Source organism: Xiphophorus hellerii, chromosome 23 (assembly GCF_003331165.1).
Source record: "Xiphophorus hellerii strain 12219 chromosome 23, Xiphophorus_hellerii-4.1, whole genome shotgun sequence".
NCBI classification, from domain to species: Eukaryota; Metazoa; Chordata; class Actinopteri; order Cyprinodontiformes; family Poeciliidae; genus Xiphophorus; species Xiphophorus hellerii.
In genome coordinates this window covers 6,410,945-6,431,086 of record NC_045694.1, presented here as the reverse complement: position 1 = coordinate 6,431,086, position 20,142 = coordinate 6,410,945, and positions in this window count along the sequence as shown.

Here is a 20,142-nt window from a genome sequence, read left to right as displayed (position 1 = left end):
TTTGGTATGGTAAAGCAGTTCCTGGAGAACGGATTGAATATCCAGTATAAGTGCCCCGGACTTTTGCCCAATCTTTCCCTAAAGAAGATTGCAAGGCTTGGCCAAATTCATATCCATTTAATCCATAAGAATTATAAATCCCTTCCATATCCATGATCCATTTATCAAGATCTTCTTTTGGAGAAGTTACACCTTCTACAGCTTTTCTGGCTTCTTCAAGAGACCACGGACGGAAAACTAGTATTGTAGGTTGTTTATTTTCCTCTCCCGGATTAGGATTTGCAACCTGAACCATTGGATATAACTCTTCTGATGGCTCAGACAGTGAAGGGTACAACTTTTGATATGAGCTAGAAGAACCCGGAGTTTTAGAAGAATTATATGGAGGAGGATTTTCCATTTGTACATGGATTTTAGCAGTTATTGGGGTTGTTTTACTGCGAGTGGATTGAGAGGGACCCAAAGTTTCCTGTTTTTTTTCTATTTTTGCAGGCTGGCCTGTTAACACCCCCCTTAATGCCTCAGGAGCGTCCTCCTTTGGGTCAAAGGCTGGGGGTGGGGTTTTTTGTGCACATACTTGAGCTCGAGGTTGAGTTTCATTATCTTCTGGTCTAACAAACAAAGCTTCGGTTTTTCGGCCTAATTTATTTTTAGCACGCGCATTATGTCTATTTTGTGCCTGGGTTAACCACTTACGTGCAACTACAAGTTCCTTTAATTTTTTCTGTTGTCTGGTACCAGTTTTTGAACTAACACTTGTTTCTAATTTACACACCACAACTTGCCATTGTTCCACTTTCAACACACCATTTACTCCGTACTTCTTTTTCCATTTGGCGAGGTACTTTAAGTTACCTGGCTCCATCTCACACATAAACTTTTCATCCCCTTTAAGACTTTTCACCTTCCCATGTGAAGAACCCATTTTTTACAGTGTTTTCGTCCCGTTCTTTATGACACCTAGGGTGGACGCTATAGAACGGGGGTTGGAAGTGGGGTGGTGGTTAAATTCTTGTTGTGGCAATCCTCACTTCGACTCAACTCAATAAATGATTTGAGTGGAGGATTCTTGCTACTCAACCCCAACAAGGCCCACCACTTGCTTTCCCACCGTTTTTTTAAGGTTTCACAGGTTTCTTTCCCTTCGTGTGTGTGTTTTATACTTTCCCTTCTTTATTTTCAAACGGGGGACTGAAAACCACCCGGATACCACATTATTTACTTACTTGGCTGATTCCTGCTCTGTCTCGGTTCTGAGTCCCGTCAATCCGCCGTTGGCCGAAAGAGGTTGACCTAAGACACTGGCCCAGCGAGGAATTTACCCCCCGGGACTTTCAGGTTAAAGAACCTGACTGCCGGCAGTTTTCAGCGCGTCTTTTCTCTGTCCGTCAGCGGCGGGTATGTTGGGAATGCCGGACGAGCCTCCAAAAATGATAGGTTTATTTTGTCATAACCTGCAAAGAATCAGCCAGAGACAGAGATTAGGTTTCTTTTGATTTCTTTTCTGCAGAATAGGAGAATTGAGAACAGACGCGACGAATCGCTGTCAAACACTGTCTGGACTCAATTCTGCCAGATCTTTCTTTGCATTTCTCTTTATTGTATAGAAAAAGGAGGTTGGGCTTCTCTTCACACAGTCACACAGAGAATTGACCAACCGTCTTTACATTCTGAAACCTCCTATGGACATGCCCTTATAAGGGCATGTGGCTGACCACAACTAATCAGTTACAGATGGACCTAATAACACATGAATGTTTAACGTTTTTAGCTTCCAAGCAAACATCCTAAACAAAGTTAATAATATACTACAAAAGAAAGAAAAGTTAAGTAAATATAAAAAGAAGAATAATATGAGAGTAATAATATAAAAAGAATAATATAAAAAGAATAATATGAAAACATAACTTGTAAAATAAACTCATGAGTAAATGAACAGGAGGATAATTTTTCTAACAGACTGTTCCCTTGGTATTTGAACCTAGTAGTTATTAATCAATAACCTATATTTTTCTTTGTTTTCAAACACACAAATAAGTAAGAATACTATTAAAATTGGAGGCGAGCAATTTGGTTTTGTAAACCGCTGATCAATGAACAAATGAAGCAAACGCTGCAGTCAGACACTCTCATTCACTTAGCTCAGACACAGGAAAAAAAAATGTCAAAATGAAAGCTTTAGTTAAGTTAAGCAAAAATGGTAGTTGATTTTTAGCAAGCAAGAATGCTCTGAACTGGCAGAGAAACAAAAATAGATTATAAAGAGCCTTTATTGTCCGACAAAGGGGAAAGTGAGGTGTAACAGCAGCAAAGGATTTAAAGGTTCACACCAAAAGTTCTTCAATTTTGACTACTTATGTGGGATATTCAAATCAAAACTGCATTAAATATGCATGTTTAATGTTGAGTCATGTCTTAATGAAGGCTATAGATTACGTCAATGCCGAAATCATATATTTTGTTTAGTTGGATGCATCTTGTACCTCATTGCTTTAGCACAAGTCAATTGTTTATGATATCATTATTCTGTCAACCAAACAACTACAGGGATAAATGAAATTGATGTGAACTGAGTGAAGGCTTTTACTTTGGTTTCATAGTGAAATGTGGGATAAGTATGAAACTAAAATCAATACATAAAGCTTGCTGCCAGTTTGACAAACTGCTGTTTGATTCTGTTGGATTGATCCGGTTGCACCCTGATGGAGGCTATATCACACGACCGGGAAGCACATACATCCTGTGATGTAGTATGCATGAAACTGCAAACATGAGATGAAGTCCTCTTTAAACACGCCTGATTTAGGATGATAACTAAAATCCCTTTGCAAAATTTGATGCTAAGCTGTTCTACACTCATAAACACAGAGAAAATCAATGCTACTTTCTCCTACTGTGAAGCTGATCTTGCACTGCTGACTTTACAGGTTTTGAAAGCCTGCAGTCATAGGAGAAACCAATTTTAAAATGTCACAGGTGATTCACTAACATATAGATGCAGTCTGGGGTGTATGAGGGCTTAATTTCCTGCTTTAGCTTCACAGGAACACAATGTTGGTTGTTGAGGCAATGCTGAAGGAAACAATAGCTAATAAGAAAACAGGTTCCACTCTGAAGTGAGGGAGGACTTAATTTCTTCCCATCTGTCACTTTATTTCTTACGCTCTGCTTTACTGTCATTTCATCTTTGTTTTCTCTGTACCTTGCATCATTTTCATCTCGTTGTCCCTCATCCTCTTGCCGCACACGCACAATAATCACCTCCTTGTCTGCACGTCACACGGCAAGAAGCACTCCCCACAGACTCATTCGTAAAAGACATGAGTTACTGTAGATGCTGAACCGGAGAGGGGAGCGGGAGAACGGAGAGAGGGGAAGAAATGAGGGACAGAGTAGAGGAGCTCAGGGACATCAGCCAAGTGTGACAGTATAGTCGTATTTCTTTCTCCAGCCGTCCGCTGTAGACTCTGAGCTGAATACTGAGCGTGCTCACTGCAGAGCCTGAGGACAAACCAAGTCTTCAGACCGAGAGGAGCTGCACAGGAGGCCGCAGGAGCTGCTCTGCCGCAGAGCAGCAAGTACGGATCTGTCTGGACCAGAATCTGCAGATCATGCCAAAACTGCCAAATATTAGCTGCTGCTAGCTGTCCGTTATGTTTGGCTGTAAAATATCAACCTTCCAACATTGTGGGCTTTTCTTCTTATGTTCAGATCTGGACGGCATTGGTAATGGAATTGAATACGAGTATTTTTAATTGCATCAATTCAGATTCATACCTTTCTTCCATTGGATGCTGACATTATGGAAACAAACAGTTTCCAAAAAAATAACAACAAAAAAAAAGATTTTAAGGTAGTTTTACTGACATTTTTTTGTGAATCACTAAGATTATTCAAAGAGAAAACAGACAACTGTATTTTTCTATAAAAAAAACTACTAAGAAAGATCCAAGAGCCACTTGCTGGAGAACTTCACCACTAATCTGAGAGATTTGCACCCCAATCCTGACACCACAGATCCACCATAATATTGTCAATTATAATAAAAGTCAGGTAAGGTAATAATCCATTCCAACTATTAGTTTTCTTTTAAATGTTTTTTTTCATTCCGTACTTTTGTTTTACTTGGGATCAGTGATAACAGTGACCAATGGCATTGTAATAAACGACATTACTTTTTTTCAGTAACAAGTAAAATTTTTAAAATATTACAACTTTGTTTCTGTTCCTGGCAATAAAATGTGGCGCTGATGTAAACCTATGGGAAGGAGACTTGGACGGTGAACCACAGCGAGCGCACATCAACAAAGCAGATAGAGAGAGACAGGAAACCCCTGCTGTGGACAGAATGGGACAGAGAAAGCCCAGATAATGTAAGGTAGCGTTTTTAGCTGAAAGTACAGATGTCATTTTTATGTCCCAGAAATACCCACAATGTGACTTAAACTACGTTAACTGCTAGAATTGTTGTCTTATCCCCTGTGCTCACAGACCTTCAACCACTGGTTTGACAGACTGTCAGATGCCTTGTCAGTCCATCATTCTGCCCTCTGGTGGCAGTTCTAGATGCACCAGCTCCTTACAGATCAAAACATTTATATCCGGATCACTGGTCTGCATGAGGACCAAATTATTATTCCTTCTTGATGGTTACTTGGTGCTATTCTTGGTGCTAACTGTGGTAAGTGAGCCGTAATAGTAGTTAGATAACGTTTTATGTCTGTAGCTTATATTTAGCCTACCTTTCTCTAACATAAACCTTGCAGCTGTCTTCAGATTTTGGAGATCGCAGCATATTAGTCATCAGCAGAGTCATCCGTTCTGTTTTCTGTTGACTGTGTAAATATGATCAGAACTGCTAAAGTTCACTGGATTATCTGCTTCTTTCTTCTAAATCTCAAAGGAGTGGATCAAAATCTGACGCCAGCTTTCTTACAAACGTAGGGTGGTTTTTCATCATAATTATATCTGGGTTAATTAAGAACTCGGGTTCTCTGTTCATCCGTTGAAATCTTAATCTAAAAACAGAAAACGTCTCTAAACGTTTCCGTCTCTAAAAACAGAAAAACGTTAACCTGTGTAATTCTCTCCTCTCAGAGCTCTCTGTTCCGTGAAAATGTCCATGCTGTCTTATAATGAGGAACGATCTACAGCTTTTTGGCTGATAATTGCAGGTCTGATGCCCCTCCTACAATTTATGATGTGTAACATTTTGCATAATTAATTGGAGGGCTCTAGCTGTAATTGAATAGCTGCAAGACTATGACAGCAGCTCCAACACACACTGTTGAAATGCTAATTGATCTCAGAGAAGGTAAACCAGAGATTTATGAGACATGAACAGTGAATCACACACACATATCCTCCATTTCCGCTTAGGATGGATTCTCAGTCAGGGCGGTGTCCAAGTTACTGCAATCAAAGCATTGCTATAGCTTAGAAATTTATATCAAATATTAATTTGTCCTCATACTGTAGCTGCTCAACGTGTTGATGTTGGCATGCAGCAAATGGTGAGGGAATATGAAACAAGCAGGATAAGCAACTTTAAATTGTATAATGTTTATTATACCATTAAGCATCAGAATCTACCATAAATCAACCCGTAGGAAGGTTTTTTTTAACTTTTCCATTCAGTAGTCTTGTTTAAATAAAAAAATAATGAGATTTCAGTATATTTCTTAGGATTTTAATTAATTAGGAATCAAAACTAAAGTAATATTTCAATTAATGCTTATAAAATAAATCTACAATGGTTAATCACTTACTAAATCAAGAATTAATCAGATTACAAACTAAACTTACATATATATTTTTTTTATCAAGGATTAATTAAAACACATATAACAGACAAATACAAACATCAGCAATTCTGCCCTAAAAATACGAACCAAAAGAAAAATAAATTTTATCTTCAGAGAATAAAACAAATTTTTTTTTCTCTGTGTGTATGAATAACAAATCTGGAACAAACTTCCAGAAAACTGCTGAACAGCTACAACTCTGGGTTCCTTTAAATCTAGACTAAAAACCCACCTGCTTAAAGTTTCTTTTGAGATATTATTAATGAAACACATTAGTCAACATTTTGATGTGTAACGATGGAGCTTGACAAAATGAGATGCTTCAATTGTTGACCGTGTGGCGTCTGTGACTTTGAAATTTTGTGTCTTTATGATTAAAGCACTTTGAACTGACTTGTTGCTGAAATGTGCTGTACAAATAAACTTGGTTTATTGATTGATAACAAACTTAAACTTTCAAACAGAATAACTGCATACACCTGAAGTAAGATGAAACGTATTCAAAAGTAACTTTTCAGCAACATATGAGATTGTTTTAAATAAATAATTCTTGAATATTGATTAAAAAGTGCAAGTGGAAGATTATTCACTTTTAATATGTGCAAAATGTCTTACTTTCTATATATTTTTAAACTTGCTTTGAGAAGGGTCTTTTTTGCTGTGCAGACTTGACGAACATTCACTAAAACAGTCTGCTTAGACATGTCTGCAGACACAGAGATTTTCTTGCCTGATTCATCAGTCAGAATGGGTTTACCTTTAAAATCCAGTTGTCAGAGAGTGCATTAACCTGACTAACATAAAGAGTGTCTCCTGCCCTCTGTTGTGAAGCTACTTGTTGGGTATGAATGGATAAAAGTGGTGAAAGGGCAAATCTAATGAAGGAGACTTTGATATGACAGTTTGGACCAGGGGGACGCCCTCCTTAACGCATCAAGGGGGATTGGTCACAAAGACCGTCGGGTAAGAAGTGCAGAGGCAAACATGACACTGATTAATGACGTGAGAATCAATTAGCTCTCCAGCTCTCGCTTTGTCCTGTTTGGTTACCAGCGCTCAGACGATCAAACACTCAAGCAGTGACTTTGAAATGAAAACAAGACACCTCAGGAAAAAAACAAAGCTGGCAGGAGTGGTGTGTCAAAATACAACCCATGTCTCTGCCAGTTGCGTGAGCTGCGTTGTCATCTGTTGTTATGCTCAGTGTTTCCACAGTTAACTCATTATAAATGGGCTGCGGTCCATGAGTGTGAAGGGAGCAGATGGTAAACTCTCAGCAGATCATGAGTCTACATCCTGAACGTCTTAGCTCCATGAGCAGAAAGGAGGAGAAGGAAGCAAAGGGCCCCTTGCTGCCTGCTTCAAGGGAATCCAAACGTGATGTCACTCCAAATCCCGTCAGGAAGGCAAAGCTAAATCTGCTGCTCGCGGGCCACAGTCACACAGACTTAACAGGATGGGCCTATAAATAGGACAGCAAGAGATGCAGCCTGTGGTGCTGTGGATGGGGACCGGGTGGCAGACGAGTCTCCCTCGATGAGGGTGGTCGTTGGGAGAGGAGAGAGGATTCCCCTTGTGACTCCATGCCAAAATGCTCGTCCCCAATGTCACGCGCTCACAGTGACACATTCGGGTGGATGAGCCGCGAGGCACAGCAGCAGAAACACACAAACGCACCACCGGTTGGCTGAGAATTTGCAGGTTGGGAAAGTGGCAAATCAGAAAACAGGATTATATTTGTTCTTTCCTCCTCCTCCTCCTCCTCCTCCTCATCATCATCATCATGTTTGGCTTTAAGGTGTTCAGGTAAAAGCACCTCAGGTTAGCAAAACCTTATGAACTCAGCACGTGTTTTTGGTTGTATGGTACATGTGCTTAAAGAGACAGGACACATTTAGTTTCATATATATATTCTAAATAAAGTTTTTGTTTTTCAGTTTCATGGCATGTATTTAAATTTTAGACATAATAAATAAAAATGTTTTTCCAAAATGAGCTATTTATATTGTTTCGTGGGTTAGGTCAGCATATCCGTCAGGGCTGAAGTTTTTTTTAACCAATAATAGTCTTATATATACACCATGTATACCAAGTTACAGCTACTGCTTGATATAAAACAAATATTTAATGAGGGTTTTTGAGTATAGTGAAGATTTCTAATTTGATCAAAAGACATTTTATCTATATTTCAGTCCTAAATCAGATTTAGATTAGGATATTTCTGTTTTAACCTTTAAATGTTCCTCTTTTGTTTAATCAGTGTGGCTTTTCCAGCCTTTGCAGTCGTCATCATGGTGTAATGATTGGTTCGTTAATGAGAGGAATCGATGGGCATTCAGCCTGTGGACTAAATGCCAGGCTGCTTCTGGATAAAAAGGTGAGGTTACCAGTTGTTATTCAAGCAATGTTTGAGGATTCTATTAGTAAAATTTAAAAATAATTCATGTATTAATGAATATATATATAGTTATGCTGAAGGAACACTTGATCTAAACTACTGTGTTGTAGTTCTGTATGTAGGATTGTTGTCCAGTTGAAAGGTGAACTTCAACCCCAGCCTCAAATCTTTTGCATCCTCTAACAAGTTTTCTTCCAGGACGGCCCTGTCATTAACTCCATCCATCTTCCCATCGTCTCTGACAGTTCTTTCAGTTTTCTAAAAAAAGATGTATTTATTTATTCCTCTGGGTGCAGTAATTTCATTTAGATTTACATGTAAACATATTATTAGACTGTATGTAAAGTCTTGTATTTAGCTGCATCCTTCTTAATAGGGATTAGCTTTCCTGTCAGTGGTAAAACCCCCCCCGAAACGAAACAAAACAAAAGCATCACCACAGCATGATGTGCTGCCCCCTTTGCAGACTCTATATTCAGGATAATGGTTAGTTGGTTAATTATCTAAGCATTTGCTTGGTTTGTAGAAAATGGTTTAAACCTCCCTTTTGCCACTCTTGTTCTGTCCAATCCTGCCTCTGAACTTAGGTAGCCTACCATGAGTTTGCTGGTTTGCTGTTGTGCCATACACTTTCCATTTGTGGTTAATGGATTGAACAGAACCCTGTGATATGTTCAAATACTGGGATATTGTTTTGCAACCCCAATTTTTTGATAATCTATTAAACGGTGCTTGGCATATTGTTTTATAGCATAAACCTGCACTAATGTGCTTTAAGTCATCATCACTGTTCTCAAACAATCCTTTGACGCCTTCACAGACAGCTAGATTTATACTGAATTTAAAATACACACAGGTGGAGATCATTTCCTGTTTAGCTGAGCTCTGTGGGCAGTTTTTGTATTGGATTTTATGTAGGGTGTCAGGGCAAAGGTGAGTCTAGTTAAACTAGTTAGACAAAGCTGTTTCCACTGAGTGGCAGCTCTGTATCCTTTAAGAAGTCTCAGCAAGTGGCATGATCTGGCAGACGGATTATGCAGATTCACAAGCGTGCATCACAGAGCAAAGAAAAATGGCTTCCGGTGGCAGCATGAGTTTACAGGAACTTCAAAAGGAATCGCCATCTTGTGCACTTTCATGTCATCGTTGGTCGGCAGAGTGAACTATGTGACTGAAGAGGTGAAACTCACAGGGGTTCATGCTGTAAAAGGATTAAGTTCTTTGCAAGGGGAAATCTTCTCTGACAAAGTTACACACTGCTCTCATTACAGCATCCCGACAGGAAAGTTTACCAGTGGGAATCAAATAGAGACATACGATTCTGGTATCAGTGAAGCGTGTAAAAAGCATCAACAATAAATTCAGCTTCTAGTAAAGTAGCATAATCTCACAGTGGAAAAAAAATTCCAGAGAATTAAACATTTCAAGAGAAAATATGCACTACTAACCAGTAGTAAAATTATTGGTAGCCGTACTATTTTACCAACAGGACAGCATTTCAAGCCGCAGTATGTAACTTTTAGAAAAATCTATTTTTTATTTTTACAAATATGTTGAAACTCTCACTTTGTCATGACAGTATAGTATGAAACAGATAATCTGTGAAAAAATCTAGCTCCTCTGCCTTCTCCCAGTGCTCCCAGTACTAATGGCAGAAATACACAGCTCCGTCAGAATCAACCAATCATAGCCAGGAGGAGTTCTTAACGCTGCCAATCACTCTCATGTACTCGCTGAAAAACTCACGGAAAAACAAAGAATCGTTGATAGAGAATTGACTAGTAAACAAAAAGTTTAATCAGCCAGTTGCATTTATTCCACAGGAAATGATAGGGATACAGATATTTGTGCCACTGCTGATTTAGGATCAAATACTTGTTTTAAAATCTTTTTTTTTTTTGTCACAATTTCCATGTGAAATTGTCCTTCTGTAATAAAATTCTGTGTCACTTTACAAATTTTTAGCAGCAGCAGGGATAAACGCTGTCGGTACTGGATTAGCTCTCTTGAACAGGCTCATATTTTGGTTTTCTTTTTGTCTAATAAAACAGAAACACTTTTTTCTGATAGCTAAATTGCGTGATCCATTTACACAGATATTTCCACTTGGATTGAGAAAGGATTTCGAGTCAGAACCTTTCTCCGCCACCCTGATAAAATTATGCTCTATTCATTAAGCTAGAATGTAAAATAATAGATTAAACTTCTGCTTCAGTAAGTGAAGTGTAATTCATTTGGAGTTTCTCAGACCCTTTTCATTCTGCAGTGACACTGTTTGGTGTAAGGATGAACCCTAAAGCGATCTGCTTCCAGTTGTTCCCACCTGAGCTCATGATATATTTCCACACATCATATTCACACAAACAGGAATAGGAAGATCAACAGCAGATTATTTCTAATCAAACACAATTTACAACTACCTGCCTATTGTGCCTGTCATTTCCTACACTAACAGCTCAGAGGTTTGACAGCAGCTACTTTTCCATTGACCATGTTCATCCATCCATCCATTTTCTGTACACCCTTGTCCCAACTGGGGTTGGGAGGGGTGCTGGTGCCCAACTCCAGCGAACGTTTCGGGCGAAAGGCGGGGAACACCCTGGACAGGTCGCCAGTCTGTCGCAGCCGTTGACCATGTAATAGCACAAATAGCAAAAACATCAAAAACCTTTATGCAAGATTGTAGGTCAGTAATCCTTGAATACTGATCAAAAGTAAAATTTCCACTGGCAGCTTATTTTACATATAACATGGAAAAAATGTCTTCCTATGAGTGAAATAATCTTCCAGTGGAACTACTACTTTTGATCAATTTTCAAGAATTATTGACTTTAAACAAGTTCCTATATCTTACTTAAAAAAGTTACTTATAAGTTAGTTTTGTCTTATTCCAAGGACGCTAAGATACGTCCACTGGAAACAAGACAAAAATACTTGGCAAGATTTTGTGTTATTGCAAAAGGGCCATGCAGCTTGGGTCAGCAGCAGGTCTTAGAAGTGCTGTCTTTCTACTGTGAGATGTGCTTGACCCTTGGTTTCTGCTGAAGAGAGGATTCCTTGTGGCAAACAGTTTGACTGAAAGGAAACCTGACAAGGCCGTGATGTGCGACACGTTTGGAACGAGTGCTAGAGCTTACGAAACACCTTACTTACCACTGTTGATTCTAAAGCAGCAGGCGGCTGGTCAGAAATGCTGCCCTGTTTAAATTATTCACTAATGGAAAGTGACACGAGTGAGCAGCTGACCTCTGCGGCTCTGAAACCTGTTTTTCACCCTCAGCTGCTGTCTGACTCAATGATTGGTGCGCAGGCAAATGGCGGGATGTTAATGATGCTTGAAAGCAGACTTGGAAGAGCTTCAGAGCATCTGTATTCATTTCCTGTTGCAGAAAGGATTCAACTTTTCTAATGTTGAGACAACCCCCCCCCCCCCCCCCCCCCCCCCCCCCCCAACCCCAAAAAAGTGACTCTGAACAGAGACTTTATGTCAGTCTTTATCCTTGTGTTATCAGAGGAAATATTTGGAACTGAACATGAACTTGTACAAAAATGAAAGAAAAAACAGATTTTGCTCGCTGTTATTTGTTGCAGAAATGCAAATTTGTTTGAATTTTGCACAGTATGCTTTAATGAGCTCTGTGACTTTCATGAGGTCTTCCCAATGGACACAGAAACTGTGTTAGCTAAGATCAACAAATTGCCTTGGATAGTCGCTGCACCTTGTAATACTGCAACCACTAATTCAGAGTTTTAACCCACTGGGGTTGAAATATCAAAGGACTAATTACTAATTTTTGCCTTGACTAAAGGTTAGCTTTTAACATTTCACTGTGTAGTTTTCTGATTAAAAACTTAATCTCATCTCAAAGAAGTCTGTTGTGATTATCAGCTACAGCTGAACTCATTCTTTTTTATACAGCTTCTTCATAGAAGTTATTAATTTTATGTAAAACATATATATGAAAACTTTAAAAGTCAGATTTGTCGTGAACTGAATTTATACTTCAGCAGAAAAGAAAAGAGAGACTAAAGGAAAGTAAACTTGATTCTTACAATCCTTTTAAAAACAAAGTACACTCTCTTTCAGCCTAAAAGTTTTATTTAGCAGGATATGATTGAAATTATATTGCCTTTTCCAGATTGAAAATGTTTTAATGCACTAAAACATACAACAAATGATAATGCTAGGGGCACCCTTGTTGCTTCCACAGTAGCATTCAGTAGGTAAAGAAGCAGCCAGGTTATTAGCTGATTTTCTGCAGTGTGAGCATCTATGTAAAAGCAGGAGTTTTTGCAATGTACTGCTCCAGAGTTTACAGAGGATTCACAATATCGAAGAGAAATTATATCAGCAATGACCTTAGATAAGTAACTTGTTGCCTTTCAATCTGGAAAGGATCATAAGGTTATTTCCAAATAAACTGATGTTCATCATTCCCCAGAGAGAAAGTCTATTCACAAGTGGAAAACGTTTATGACAGTTTCAGTGTGCTGAGGGAATAAAACACAACAATATCTTAAAAACAGTGAAGTGGGCCACTCCTCTGGGAGAGGAGTGCTTTTTCCCACCTGGAATATTTTCAACAGCAAACTTAGTCCTTCTTTCAACAGAATTGTGTTGTTTAGTTGTATTACAATATAATAACGTTATTATTTACTTAAGATCATAGTGAAAAGGCATAGCCTGGTTGCGCACATTTTCACTTTGTAAATGCAACATTTGCCCCACAAATAGCTTTAATGTTATACTTTCCCCCCCAGCATAACTCTTCAGCTAGAGGTGGGTATAGCACCCAAAAACTGTACTCAAGTAAGAGTAGCACTACGTCAACATAGTTTTACTCAAGTAAGCAAAAAGTAGCTGTCCAAGAAATTACTCATGTTAAGAGTAAACAAGTATATGGTGATACTCAAGTACTGAGTAACAGATCAAATAATCAATCATCTGATATTTAAAATGTACTTAATCAGACAGACCAAAATATAAAATCAGGTAAAAATTTAGCTACTTTAAGGACAAAAATGACAATAATTCATATAAGTAACCAAAAACAAGATCAGGCACAGGATATTTTTTCCAAATAAGTTTCTTTCAATAGAAAACATTTGAAACGTTAATAAAAACTGCAGATGTGTGCCGGATGAATTTTGGCTAAAACATGTTTGTTCTTCATACAGTGAAGTTACTCACAGTGGGTAGAGGAGCCAGAAATTTTACTCAAGTAAGAGTAGAGATACTTCCTAATAAAATTACTCAAGTAAAAGTAAATAGCATACCATAGTAAAAGTATTCTTAACAATATTTTCATAAAAGTTGCTCGAGTAAATGTAACTAGTTACTATCCAACTCTGCCAGTCACCACAGGTTGCAAGCAGTTGCACTAGTTGCATTTTTTAATTTATCCTTATTTTCCCCCTAAATCCTGAGCTCGCTTTTTGTGTTCTGTGCAAACAGGATGAATTTCCCACACATGGCACCATTTTCTGCTTTCTCCTGCTCTCTGAGACCTCTCTGTGTTCCCTCAGCTTGGCGCCTTAAAAACAGATGGCTCTCCTACAGTCCAGCATCCCCACTGTGTTTGCAGATGATGGCAAATTGAGCTGCAGTGGAAACAATGCAGCTTCATCAGGGCCACGGTATCTTGTCATGTGAATACAATGTGGAGATGAATAACAATATGATACAATGTCAGACAATGACAGACGCTTCTCTGGGAATCAGTTGTGTCTCTCTGGAGATAAACTGTGTGTGGTGGGAAAATGTGTTTTATACTGTAAGAGATAGGACTTCAGGGGCATGAAAGGAAAAAGCAGGGGAATCCTGATAACAAAGTGATTAATGTGAAAACATTTTAGATTCGTTGCAGTGCTGCTTTGCATTTTTAGCTCAGAGATGTGCACCAAAGTGACAGAAAAGTGTCTCAACTGCACATCTTAGTATACGCCTCAAACAGTTTCATCCATTGTGTCGTTAGATCAATAAAGCCAGCAGACGTAAGCAGAATACAGTTTTATTATTAATATTTTAAAGATCTTTAGCGATGACCTTGTCAGAATCAATGCTTCTGGGTGATATCCAACAAACAAATGATTTCAGGAATGTCCCTTCAGGGAGCCATGGATAGATATTTCACAGCAGGTGAGGTTGACGAAGGAGTCATAAGGACGCATTACCTACACTGTAAAAATTCCATGTCATGTGGAATTAAACTCTAGATCTGATATGTTTTTTGTTGAAATGCATAAAACACAGACATTTATGTTTTTTTTACTGGAAGATACAAATTAATTTATTTTTATATCTGACCAAATTGTTTGAATTTTTACCTTAGTAAAGGAAAACTGGAATCACAAAAGTAAAATTGACCATGAAAACAAAAAACTGCATCAATCAACCAAAGCTGCCATTTCACACATTTATAGATCATAAAAATATTAAACAAATAATTTAGATGCATTTAGTGATCAGATTTCTCAACCTGCTGATCACTGGTCAGAGCAGATCAAAGAGAAATTGATTGATTGGGATCATATCAGGATAATTTTATACTAACCAATGCCCAATGGTCACATTTTTAGAAAAACATAGATAAAATCATTACATTTGTATTTAGATTTAAAAAAAAAAATCAATGTCTAAGTGCGTCAACGATAGTGAAACTCTTTACAAGAAGAAAACAAAATGCTGCAGTCTTGTTCATCAAAAAGCCATTTGGTTGTAATCTAGTATACATTGAAAAAATCTTTCACAGAACAACAAGAATGACTTGGAGTAATTTTTTGGAAAGAGCAGCTATTCTTCACAGAGGAGCTGCAGCATGTTTTTCAGGGTGGATGGGATTATTGTAAAGACAAAAGTACTGGAAGGAGGCCTTCTGGCGAAACATAAACTTCTCCCCTCTCACAGAAAGAAGTAGTGATGATTTGAAAATTTGAAGAAAAAAAAAGTCAAAACAAAGTCAGTCCTTAAGATGTGATTGAGCGCTCCACAAAATCAGCTTGCAACAAAATTAAAGCAACACTGATAAAGCGGAAACATCTGATCGTTTACTTTGCTACGAGACAATTCACATTGTAAAGGTTGATGGAGCTTATCAGTGGCATGCAAACAGCGAGGAAACATCAAGCAGATGAAACAAAAATCGCTTGCAGATTGATGGTTGATTTCCGTAAATCTTTTTGGAAAGCTGGAAGTTTGAAACTGTGCATGAAATGTAAGGTTTTTTTTATTTTAGTTGAGTGTTTTTTTATTGAAAAATGTCTGGATTTTTATAAATGCAGTTCTGCATTTTTCTCCAGTCATACCTTACAGAATCCGTCAATACATTGTCGTCTGCTGATACTTCAAATGTCTTGCTTGTCTATTACATTTTTTTGAAAAAGGTAAATGTACAAAAAGAAAAACTATTTTTATAAGAGGGGAAAATACCTTTACCTATCTTTCCATTCCCTTCATACCTCCTCTTTCTGGATCTTCTCCCACTGGGACGTTGCTGGAAAATTCTGTGATCAAATGATCTACTTCCACCTCAGCAGACTCGTTTTGACGCGAAGGAGCAGCAGTTCTGGTCTGAACTGCCTAGAGCTGATTTACAAAAAAAAAAGATGGAGCTGCTCATCATATCGCAGAGAGTTTGGTCACCCTGGAGAGGCTTACTTCAGTTGATTGCATTTGGGATCTTGTTTTGGCTATGATTCATATCCGATGAGCCCAGGTGAGGGTTGGAATGTAGGCATATCAGAAAAAGAAGAGCTTTACTTTTCAATGTAGCTTTTTCTCTGTGTTTCTCAAACTTCAGCCTGATAGCCCTTTTACAAAAACCCATGGACCACTCAATTTTAAATTAACCCCACAATAGTAGAACATTTTATTATATACACAATTAAAACCTTAGTCTCTTAACTCACTTGTAGTTTTATTCTTAGTTCTTAATGAAAGGGTGATGCTGCTTCGTAAATGTGACTGACCACAACAAAACGATGAACAAGTCTACTCAGGTCATTTTGAGTTATTTACAGATTCTGAAAGTGTGAATTCATAGCTTTCCAATGAAGGAAAACACATTGAAATCAAAAAAGAAATTGTTCTTTCCTAAGTGTTGTGTGAATTAATAACATTTTGGGGCCATTTGCAATTTAGAAGCATAAAAGAAAAAAATGACTTGAGTTGCTTTGGCAGAAATAAAATATTTCTTTCAGCCCAACGTAAATAATAATTTTATCTTAGGTGTTAAGATGCAGTTAGTCAGTGTGGTGCGCAGTACTGCTCACCGCCTTGTCACCGCCATATCGCATTTAACATGGTCAATGTGTTTCTATAGAACACATCTTGGTGCCATGCTATGTGTTCTAGAAACAAAAGTCTGCGACTCACCCCAAGAAACTGAAAAATATTCTTGCACACATGTATTGTTTTCTTCCCACCGGTATTTTCAACTTTTCTTTTGAGTGTACTAGTTTGAAACCACCTATCCATTATTTTAAACACAATCCTTTTGTAAGCTAACTGTTATGCACCACACTTTGAGCTCACTTCACGCAAAATAAATGCAGTACCATGTGGACCACTAGGGGGCACCCTGGGTCCAACAGAGGCCCGGGGACCACAGTTGACATTCCCCCTTTTGTGATTTGTTAAAATGAATTATTAGTCTTGAGATCAAGCAGTAGTATTATGTGATGTCCAACCAGTAGAACACAGTTCTGCTTGGTGATCACTAAAGCTAATATATTTGGGGAAAAAGGACCATAATTCATCTTTTGATATTTTAATTGTATTGTTTACATGCTGAAAGACTTTACAATGTGCAAGAAAACAACAACAAAAAAAACAACCTATAATAATCAGCAGTAAATTTCCTATATTTAGTTTAGGTTAATATATTACCTCACTCCAGTAACATTTTTCATCCATCCCCGTAAAACACCTTGCTGACCTCCACTTTCCTGCTTTGGTCATACAGCAGATTGATCAGGAATGATCCATACAATTAACCAGGTGTCAAAGCTTTTAAGTTAGTGTCCCTCAAGTGCAGAACTGCTGAGTCAAAGAGCTGCTGACGAGGGCAAACAGGCCACAGCCAGATCAAGACATAAAACAAACAGGGTTTATTCTGCATGACATGCCATAAAATAAAGGTTTATCCTCATGCAAGTTAACTATTTCAGCATTATTTTTGTTGTTTTACCTGATAACTGTGCAAACAATGATTTTTTAAATATATTTTTTTAATAAATTCAGTATAAAGTCAGAGTTTGGGTTTGTTTTAGAGGAGATAAAGCATTTAGATTTTTTTCTTTTTTTCCATGAGAGCAACTGCCACAAGTCAGCGCTGGTCCTTAAAATAAATAGTAGCATTCTAACTCCTTCCTAAGAGGTCTTAAGGCATTTTTCAAGATGGGTTCACACTGTGCCATTTTGTCCCACATTAGACAAAATATTTGATCTTGAAAAACTTGTAACAAAAAAAAAAGAAAAATATTGGTTGTCATTGGTCAGTCAGTGACCAATGACAACCATGCAACTGAGGGAGAAATCATGCAGCTGGTTTATTCTTCTAAGAACCAAAATCCAAGAAAAATATAAATCAGAAATTCTAAAAATAAATAAATAAATAAATAAATAAATATTTGAAGCAGTGTCACAACAAATGTTTGTAACTCATGCCTTATTATGAGTCACTAGGATTTTGTGATGGTTTTTGTGTTTTTTCTCTCCCCCATCAGAATCGTAGATTTTGTTGTACTACTTTAGTAAGATGTACAAGGAATTTTTGATGTCTTATGTATGATGGTAAATGTCCTTTCTCCATATCTCTCAAGGACTATAACTTGACATCCAGTAAGGCCAAAGCAGCAAGAAAAAAATACTGTCACCTAAAGGTGGGAGTTAGCAGTCTCTTAAAATCAATGTTTGTGACCAAATTTTGCAGAAAATTTTCAATAAATGAACAATTATGCATTTAAAATGTGGGAACCTATTGATTTTGTATGAACTTCTGCTTGCGAAAAACTGGAGGGACTTTATTATCACCCTCTTTTTCCAAAGAGGGATGGATATTTTCCAAAATAAAGATTTTGTCTGTAAAGACTTGAAGAAAGTATGTTTTTTTTCAAACAACTGTTTGGTTTATCCAGATAGATCTAAGAAACACAGATATTTAGAAAACATGGTGGGCTGTAATTCGCACATGCCTATTGACTACAAGAAACCACAACATACAGCTGGTCTTATTTTTAACATTTTGGAAGTGACTCAGTGCTTTGTTATTACTAGAGGCCAAATAAATGTCATCCAGACCAAGTGCCTCACTAAGCAGTGTGTTTTCTATAAAATGTGGTTCGAACACAACAACAAGAAACTGTGACTATGCTGTAACTTGGGTTACAATCCAACTATGGCAAGATGACAAAATGATTATTGACCAAAAATGAAAACAACTTAATATGGTCACATTTTTTTTATTACAGCTATCATAAAATGCAACTGTCCTCTCCTGTCTTTGATACATATATATGTTTGCTTATATCATAGGACAAAGAAAGTCACATGAAAAGTTATATTGAAGTTTAGATATATTTTATTTTGGTTGTGATATGGTTAAAATACGCTCTCAGAATATGTGACCATCTTTTCTGATGTTCAGCTTCTTAACAGCGCCTTCTGGAGAACCAAAGTTTCCTCTCTTGCAAAATATTTTTCTTTTCAGGTGCCTGCACAATTGGTGGTGTTTGTTTTTGCTTCCTGTGGGGTGAAATGAAGGCTAGAATTGAAGTATGACAGTTTGTGTAAAAATCTTAGCTGCATTTCCACACTTATTTTTCCTAAATCCCAGACTGACACAGACTGCAGTGGAATTGCCTGAAATCATCTGTCAAACAGTGTCGAAGTTAGCTATTTTTGAAGGAGTATTTCATGACACTTTCTTACTGAAAGTTAATAATTGATTAAATTCTCATATGAGTTCTGTAAAGATGGATGGCAAACAGTTGGTTCCCCGACATTAGCAGAAGGAAAAATCAATTTTAGTCTGGTTAAAGTTTATAAAGTTTATATTAAGAATCTGTTTACACCCGCCTTGTGCTATTCATAAACTGACATGCAGTATAAAAATAATGATGTGTTGTTGGGTGATTTCGTTGTTTCTCTGGAAACCACAGCTACCATTAGCAAGAGGACGACACTAAGTGATGGATTGAAAAGGTTTGTTTCTTATAGAAACTAATTTTTTTGAGACCATTGATGAATAGAAATCTAAAGATTTTTTTAAAAGAAAAAAAAATACAAGTATTTTTTATGTAATTTATTTCCAAGAAATTTCCAAATCCCAAAGAATCCCTAACTTCCATTTAGCAGTTTAAATTTGCTGAAGAGTTTTGGTGTTTTTTAAAAAAAAGAAAAAGTACAGCCAAAAATAATCTAAAAATTTCAATTAAAATCAAAAAACGTGAAATATGACAGATTGAAGAATATCTTAATGAACAATCCAAGTTTCATTGTTCAACTGAGCTGCAGTAAAAAAGTCACTGAGCTCCATCCTACATTCAGATTTTGGTTGAGCAAAATAAATGAAGGATTAAAAGGTTATTTAGTAAATAACTTGCAATTAAATATTGTTGGCACAGTTTAATGTTTGGGTTTATATTTTGATCGTAGTTTAAGCAGGAAAATAATTTTCTAACTAGATCTGCCCTGATTATTGACTTGAAGCTTAAAAACCTGACCGTATTCTGAACAGTGAAGGCTCCACACGAAGCACCATCAAGGTCATAACAGCAATCATCTGCATGCAAGCTCCTGTTGAGTAACACTGAAAGCTAACTAAATCACAAACAGTCAGGTGCATAAAAATCAGAATCAGCTTTGTTTGTTAAATAAGAACATTGACTTTGGTTCCACTTTCATTTCAACGCATTTTAAATACATTTATTCATATTTCA